General features: G+C 42.4%; 1 long non-coding RNA gene across 1 annotated transcript; it reads right to left on the bottom strand.

The window, feature by feature from the left end:
- Nucleotides 1-4408: 4408 nt before the first annotated feature.
- Nucleotides 4409-8111, bottom strand: LOC135314052 (uncharacterized). Its single transcript, XR_010373537.1, has 2 exons — nt 7950-8111; nt 4409-4681 (listed from the first exon to the last, which is right to left on the bottom strand). It is a non-coding gene; the product is annotated as an uncharacterized LOC135314052 (long non-coding RNA).
- Between the last annotated feature and the right edge of the window lie 1063 nt (nt 8112-9174).

Below are 9174 nucleotides of genomic sequence, written 5' to 3'. Positions count from 1 at the left end.
TTTTCTTGGCTCACGTGGCCATTTATTCTAACGTTTCTTCTGCTTATTCATTACACTTCAAAGATTATTTCTTCCTGGATCATTCATTGTACTATGTATCCAATGCCTGAATTGCCAAATGCCTCGGGATATATATGTCAGCACTACTGGTATTTTCTTAGTAATAATTCCAGTTTGCTTTGGACACCGGAATGGGTTGCCACACTCAGCGGCATAAACAGAGCTCTCTTGTATGAGAAAAGATGGATCAAACCCTGCAAGTGTTTTGAGAGGGACTTTGTGGAGAGAGCCCAACCAAACTCACTTTCGATCAATTACTTTGATCAATTTAACTGATCAAGTCCTGGTGACTGGCACCGGTGGTTGGGAGGGTGGGGGTGATGGTTCAGTCTTTCAAGTGTTGTAGTTTTCAACTTTCTTCCTAATTACCCAAACCTTGTTTGAAAAGCAACAAAAACCAGCAACAAGAATCCTTTTCATTCAGCAACTCAGAGCACTGTGCAGGGATTACTCTGAGCTCTACTATTAGGATGAAGCTTGGAAGGGTTTTTTTTAAGAAGTAGGCAAAAGCATTTCCGACTGTCATAAGCCCAACTTCTCCTTTCATGTGACACATCTGGGTTACGGTGAGCCTCCCTGAGGCAGATGGCTGGCGGTGGTTGTGTAACGTTACAATTCAACAGCCCAGCACCAGGCACAAAGGAGCAAAGGAAGAAAAATATATAGAAAAAAAAAGAAATAATTTATCAATTAAAAAATAATGATGCAGGGGATAGGGAGGATGAAGGGTGTTTTCCATCCTGCAGTGGTTCTCATTACCAGAGGAAATGTTGCTTGTTGCTGCTTTTCTGAGCCGAAATGTTATTTTTGGCAGGGCTGAGGCAGCCGAGCAGGCGATGGTGTGCGGGGCTCCGGGGGCTGAGCCTCCCAGCCCCACCGGAGGAGATGCGCGATACTGCCGGGGAGCTGGCAGGGTTTGCTCAGAGCCATGGCATCCAGCCTGCTGCTCAAGGGCTCTTGTGGCCAGCGTAGAAGAAGCAGAAAGAAAAGGCTGAAACCTCCTGCCTGAGGTTTTTCAGTCTCAGACCAGCAATACGGGCAGGGAAATAACTGCTGTTGCCTCTGCCTCTCCCGTGGCAGCCTCAGGAGCAGTGTTTCACTGTGTCACACTCATGCCCTTGAAAAACATCCTGCTCTTTTTGGGTGATGTGGGCATTTATATTGACTCCACAGTGGACAATTCCCTGTTAGCCAGGCCTCTGCTCTCAGGCCAGGGTACCACAGTGCATCACCGTGCAAAAACACTACAGGCAGCACAGTTTTTCACATTTTTAATATAAAATGAAGTCATCAAGCAACAGTTGTAACATGAACTGGGCATTCGAACAGGCATACCTGCCTTTGCATCTGGTGTCCACCTTCCCCACAGTGCTCTGCTCAGTATCTGCCACAGGTGCCATTGCAGGGGTGGAGGAAGCCAAGGATCAACCATAGGTACCCCCTTACCCTATGGACAAGGCAGTGAACTGTAATTCCCATGCGCTGAGTGGTCCATGGTGTGTCAAAATTTTGGACTACAGCAGTAGTGAACTGGCAGCTACGGCTTTTCTCCGATGACAGTGAGACACAGCCACAACAATCATTATTAACTGCTCAGAAATGTCATCCCGTAATAACGCATTCACTTTCTGTGCTCGGGTTCCTTTAATGCTTTTATCTCAGTGAAGAAAGAACATGAGTTACTTTTCATTTTAAATAGCTTCCTCTGGTAACGTTATTGAAATGCAAACTGAAGAATGACGAAGTGGACAAACGCTAAATAAAAATGGAAATGTCAGCTAGCTTGGAAGCACTCATAGTTTTCAAGAAAGGCAGAATTAAACAGAAAAATAATTTTAGAAGTGCTTATGAACTTCAGAAAGCAGAAAATACACAGTCATTTCTGCAGTCTAGGTTCCCCCTTGTCCCATAACTTGCTTAACTTGAACATCAAATTTTACACTGTGATGGTGTTTATAAAGTCAAGAGAAGGGAACAACACTTCAGTCACCAAAGGCTGAGAAATGAAACTGCAGATGTGGATTAGCAATTCTCTGTAACATCCCTTACAGCCTTCCTGCCTAGCCTGGTAGCACCGTTTCTATTTTTAACCGATTCTCGAAGAATTGCCACCAAACACCCTCTTATTTGACCATTAGGAATATCAATAAAAGCACTATCACTAGATAACCTTGTTGAAGGGCAGGTGACAAACAACATCACCAGAGCATGGCACATGATGACTGACTGCAAAGCAACCTTTACAGCACTTCTGGAGGGTGCAAGACACTGCCTCATCTCTGCTGCAGTGGATTTGTCACCATCAGAATCTAGAGGCTTTTCAGCAAAACAGGGCAGCTTTCCCTCCAGCTCCATTCCTTCCCCCAGCAAAGGGGTTATTCTCACCACTCACTCCATCTTCTTCCCAAGGTATCAGCAATAAATATTCAGCACTCCAAAATAAAGAGCCATACATGACTAGGATCACTCAGGGCACATGAAAATATTTACACTTCAGAGCTAGAAAAGCAATTTCAATTTTATAGGACATCATCTGTATGAATTTATTCATATTGCTACTTTCTAGAGAGGGAAAATGCCTCTGAGCCTTCCTTGCTACTGAAAAATACTGAAAAAGATGGTATATAAGCACACAGAATGTTTATGGTAAACTATTTCCCTTTGTTTTTCACAGATTTTATGAAACAAAAGAAGTATTTGATATTTCAAATGCTGTGGTGACATTTTTGTGGGTGCCTTCTGCCCAGAACCATGACTTGTGCTTAGGAAAGGAGGGAGGATGCTTTAGGTAAACAGAAAGGAGAAGATTTGGAGATGTGCTCTGGCTGGCTGGAGCGAAGAGATGGTTATGGTTTTATAACAGGACAGTAAAAAAATAAAAGCACAAGAAAAATGCCAGAGGACCCTGAGGGTGGCCGGGGATAGGGACAGCCTCCCCAAACATGCTCCGCACAGTGTTCATTGGCTGCAGTGAATTTCCCATACAGCTCCAAGGCTGCAGGTGCCATATTCTGGATGACTTATTTTAATGCAAATTGATCATCCAAGTGCTTTTTGCAGTATAGAAATTACAGCCAAGATTAAAGTACCTTTTAATGATGACTGCTCTGGTTTACAACCCTGAGACAGCCAGGAGCCAGAGCTTTGGAAAGTATTTCCAGGATCCACAGAAAATTTTCTGATACAGTGGTAGACTCAAGACTAACAGACATTTCAGGCATAAGACTCTTTGCTCTATGAATCCTACTAATTTTGTGAGTCTGTGGCATCTGAAAGCACATGAGGATGCCTGATGAGAGAAATTCCTTGAAATCAATTTTCTTAAGTTTTTTAATCTCACCAATATAAAGTCATTAAAAGCAATTAGATAGGAATGGGGGGAAAAGTGCTTTTTAAAATATCTTTTAATGAAAGTCTGAAAAAATTTAGCTACAACCAGAAACGTGCACTTTTCCAAAGCGTTATTTGTTTCAGGTGTCTGGTATGAGTGCTATGATGGACGTCTGCTACGCTCCTTTGGGCTGAAATCTATTATTTGTGCCCCTTCTTACTCCATAAATCCACAGAGTAGGCACTTGACCAATTCTGCTGGGCACAGGGCATTTAAAATGTCCAGCTTTTTATCCCACCAAGGTGTTTGTTTGTTGAAGAAGACCAAGGAAAAGGATTATATGGGAATTCTGCCTGGCTGGGCACAGCCAGTGCAGATGAGACCTCTGTGGGCCATGTGTCTCCTTCTCTGGAGCATTAACCTTGTGGTTTTATAGTCCTTTCTCATTTTTTCCACCTTTGATCATTCCCGTAAGCATTAGCCAGTGATGACAGCAGGAATTTGTGCGAGCCCAGCTCTGCGTACCTTTCTTTCTAACTATTCAGATTTTCTTTTGGCTCTCCTTAGCCACAGTTAATTCTGATCCTCCCCTCCTACTACTGGGAAATGACATAGCTATATATTGCTTATGTCCTTTCATATTTTAATGAAGGGCATGAAAGATAATGGCTGAATTTGTATAGCAGCAGAAGAAAGGACTTGGTAGATGACGCTATTGTCTACACATGCACTCGGTCTCTATAAATACAGAAAGTCTGTAATTATCATTAGAAGGTTTGTTAAAATTGAAAAGTAGAGGAATGCCAGTTATCCATTAATGAAAATCTCTCCCTTCCCCTGTTACCCTTGGAGGAAGCTGGCAAGCTGTTCCCTATCCTGAATATTGTTCCCCTACCTCCATCCTTTTTCCTCCCTTCCTCTCATTTCCATTCCTGTCAAAGCCTGCAATGCCTTCAATATGATAAACACACTGCTCGTGTTCCTCCACTCCTATCTCACAGAAAAAGATGAGGCTCATTAAGTGCTAGCATTTTTATTTAACACAAATGCATTTTTTCAGTACCATTTGATTTCCTGCATATACCCCAGTGACCATGTGCTCCGAGTTAAATGGGAGCCGTGTATTCCAGTCCCAGCCTGGAGCCCACGTCCCTTCTACTCTGTACAGCAGCATCTCCGTGGGGGCCAGCAGGGGCAACCACACCTCGTCCTTACACCTGCACCCGGTACGACGTGGGCATGGTATCAGGATCCAGATTTGCATCCAGGTGTTTCTTCGGGAGACTGTATCTGCTCAAAGAGCACGTTTTAAAATGTGTATATGTACATGTATGTGTATATGTACATGTATATTTACACATGCATGCATGCATGCATGCACGCACACACATATATAGAAACACATACATATTTACATAAAGATATTTATAGATTTATAGATTAATACAAATATATGTACTATATACTATATAATATATATAATTTCAAACCTTGTGACTGAATATCAAAATCTGGACACATTTATGGGTTAAACTAGGCAAGCTATTTTAGTTATTAATTTAGATTATTGAAAGCACTCCATCTCAGTATCAACCTTTATTAACATTTTCATTTCTATAACCAGCTTCTCAGTTGACATCAATATTGCTTGGGAAATGAAGAGCAGGATTTTGTATTTCTTTATAAACATCGGTGCCAAAACATTTAGACAGTTTCAGAGACTTTTTCCTCTATTTTGGGCTAAGGAATCCAGCAAAAATAGTCCATACCCCTGAAGAGTTTGATTTGTGGAGTCCTACTATTTCCAGGGAATATATATATAATCAAAATACACAATTCATGCTCAGCTCTAACTTTAATCTGAAATTTGAAAAATCAGATATGAAAACTCAAACAACATTTCTCCTACACTTGCCAGTAGGGCATCTACAAACAAAAAGCTTTTATCACTGTGTTTCTAAAGCCCCATCCTGAACCAGGAGTGAAGAAGTGAGTAAATACACACAGTTGTCTGAACATCATCTGTGCATAAAGAAATGCCCGTTCTGTTAGTGAGACAGGGAGTGACTCATCCGTGCCCCGCAGAGCCGTGTAGCCCGATCGGAAACCCAACGGCGGGAGCAGAAGTCGTTCTGCTGCTGTGAGCTCCTCTTCATCAACGGCATGAGTACAGCACAACCCGTGGGGAGATGATTTCCCTAAGTCTCAGCCATTATTCAATATTGCGGTTTATCCGGTGCTGAGTAAGTGCCTGCTCTGTTTTGGGGCATTTAGCTGAAATATGACAAGACTTCCAAAAATGTGTAATTTAAAATACTATTTTGGTGAGTCAGTGTTAGACTTCTTTCACAGAGGTTACGATAATGCCTTTTTATCTCACATTTTCTTTGAGCTAAGAGCACACCATCAGTTACTGCATCTCAGAAGCTGTAGGGTAAGGTGTAACGGGTCAGGGTCCAAAGCACAGGGGGAATATGCACACAGACTCACCCTTTAAGGTATATTGAATGTATATTTTAAACTCATTCACTTTAAGGACCTTGACTTATGCATTATGGACAATGTAGAAATGCCCTAGATCTGTTTGACATTTAGACTGGAGTCACAGACCACTGATAATCAGGTAGCCACATGCTAAAATATCTGCAGCAGTGAATATACAGTATTCACAGGCACTGATCTTTGGGGCTGTAATCAGTCAGCTGGGGAAAATCTGCTCTGCTTATTGCTATTTGTATCCCTTATTATTATTTAGCGTTCAGATGCCTAGGTATCAATTTAGCATCTAAAATTTGTACATCAGTTTTTGAAAATATCCTTCTAACTCTTTGTATGGAAAGGTCACTGTGCTGCTTGTTGTATCACCAGTTCTGAGGATGCCGCAGCTGCTGGGGGAGGCAGAAGCTGCACTTGCAGACTTTCAGACCAAAAGCATTCACACTGTTGGGCTGAATTTCACATTATCCTTGTATTTATTTTTTCCTTTCATCTGAACTGGAATGTTAATCTTCAGAGTTATCCAGGAAACACAATATATTCACAAGCTGCGGTGTCTCAAGAGTAAGGTAGAGAAGAGAAATATTGGTAATGCAATAATTTGTATCTATATATGTGTGGATTTTTATCCTAACATGCTGTGCTGGTATGTATAATAAAGTTGTTGGATTTTTTTGCTTTTCAATATACCATACACTTGAGATAATATGATTATACTAGAATTAAAATAAATATAATTCCAGCTCTGAAGCACATTTAGCATTGCAGAGGTGAATCTCATTTGGGTATTGTTATGCATTTCATTTCTTCTGAAGCTTTGCTGCCCAAGGCCAGAAATGTTTAAATAGGTCAGGGATAACTGCCCTTATCATACTGCGTTTAGATGCTCCCTTTATATGACAGCACTTGTTTCACTTTCATTATCAATTTGTCTTGATGTGCATTTCAATAATTATTTGAATTATCCCCTAGAACTACCCTGTAATCCTCACTTTTTAGAAGTACTGCATACAAGGCACAGAGAGAGATAGAGACAGCAGAATAACTTGGCAGTGCTTGGTGTTCCCAAGCTCAAGTTCTCTGTCCCAACTTCATCATAACCAGAACGAGAGCAAGCAATCGGTCTGACTGCCACAGAGGCAGGCAAGCATCGGTTCTTACTAACTTGGGATGCAAAGCTCCAAAGGAGTTGCTTAGAACTGATGTTTTTCAAAAAAGCTTTGTGAGCTCCCCCATCACCAAATCCCTCTGAGCACCTCGTCAGCCTAGCCATAACCCTACCTCCCCCTGAACAAAAAATGGAAAAATGGAGATGCCACTCACATTCGCCGTACTGCTCACAGCGGGTTTGTCCTTTCTGTTGCTTGGGCAATATTTGTATCATTGTATTTGAGTATGCAAACAGCAGCAATGTTAGTCTCTGGTGCCTCCTCAAGTCTACCAAAAGACCTTCCCTGACAGCAGTGGGATTTGGCATGGCCCAGAATGGCTCTAATGAGCTCCCAACAAGCACTTATGAGACTTAATTTTAGGAGAAATCTGTCTGTAGTTACTTAAACAGATGCTCATTTCTCTAAGCCTTATGAACTTTTCTCACTACTTTCCAAGAGGAGGCACTTTTGGATTTGTGTTATTAACCAGTAGAAGAAACTGAAAATCAATCAGAGTTAGGTTGGAAATGGGAAGAATTGCTTTCCCAAACTAGCTGGGTGCTTTGGGCCTTGAGCCAAGCTGCAGGAGGGGTCCCTGTGGTGGGAAGGGGCCTGGGCATATGCTGGCCTAATCCTTGGAAGAGGCATGGATGGGACCTGGGTTGTCCAAGCGCTGCCTGTAAATGTTAATGTACCAATGTCCAAAATATCCACTTCCAGACAAAAACAAGAGGGATGGATTTCTGGGAAAATGGGAGGGGAGGAACAAAAGGCATGTTGCAGAAATATAAACAGAAATTACATGTTCGTTGGAAAATTTTTGAAATTGAAGATCAGAGAGATTGGATCAAAGCAAAACCAAACATTGGAGAAATCAGAGCAGCCCGTCCCACCTCTGCTTGTTCTCTCACCTGCTCCATGGGTGTCCAAGCATGGTCAGTTATAAGAGCAATGCATGTCCAGGCTGACCATATGAACAGCAGAACTTCAGCCAGCAACATGTACATCCCATTAAAGAAAAATACTTGGCCTGGGCCATCTCTTCACTTGTGACATACTGGCTAGCAAAAGAAAACACCAGAAGCAAGATACATAAAAATTTGCATATATTAAAAATTAACAAAATGTACTTACCTCCTATTTATCCTTGTTGCTTAACTATCAAGCCTTTGGACTTTAGCTAACTGGGGGCAGGGGGTCTGTCACCCAAACTTATGCAAGCATGAAAAGGTTTATGACCAGAGACACCACGAGCACTGTCTGACAAAAGGCCACTGTCAGGAACATGCAGGCATGTCAAATCTGTATCATTTGTCTCATTTAGCATCTGTGGACACATGAATTTTTAACCTATTTTAAACTGAGTTGCAAGACCAGAGCCAGCAAACAACCCCAAAGTGACTGGCCGCCATATATGATGTGCAGTATACTGCACTTGATCAAGAGCTCCCGTGATCATGTGGAGGGAGAGCTGGCACACAGCTGACCTTTCCTGCAGTAACTTGGGGAATGACTCAGCTGACATAATATTCCCAGGGATGAAATGCCCACTGTAGCTTCAGCAGGAAAAGGAATAAGTGCTGGGAGGCAGGACAGCTGATGGACGTCACCCATTGTTTGGTCGATGGGTGATGCAGCGGCGGATGGGGCAGCGGTTGGGGACATAGAAGATTAAATCCCAGCAAGAGAGAGTGAGGCCAGTTCAAACCCCAGGTTTCGAGGGATCTCCGACCTCCCGACAGCACTGCCTCCAGGCAGTGGCACCTCCACTGTCATCATCCTGCTCTTCATGAAGTCTTACAGACCATCTTTCTAGCTCTCCATTAAAAGAACTTTTATACCCCAACCACAGTGTGTATTCTCCAGTGTAATGGTGGAGAAACACCACCTTCATCCTTCCTCCTTTCCTAAGCTGTAGGCAAGGCTTGAACTCTTTTGTACCCCTCCTTGGGAATGCTGCCCTTCCTAAAATATTCATTTCATTACCTGACTTGGCAAAAGCCAGGCGTGTGCTTTTCTTCTAAATGATCTTTTCAGCTCTGGTAGTTTATCACACATTTAAACTAGCAATCCTGGAAACAATTTTGTTTAATAGTGCTCCTGACACTCACCCTTGCTTCATGGTGGAAGCAAAGT

Source organism: Phalacrocorax carbo, chromosome 6 (genome assembly GCF_963921805.1).
Source record: "Phalacrocorax carbo chromosome 6, bPhaCar2.1, whole genome shotgun sequence".
In the NCBI taxonomy this organism is placed as follows: domain Eukaryota; kingdom Metazoa; phylum Chordata; class Aves; order Suliformes; family Phalacrocoracidae; genus Phalacrocorax; species Phalacrocorax carbo.
Note: the sequence above shows the minus strand (reverse complement) of the source record. Positions and strands in the feature narration are given on the sequence as shown.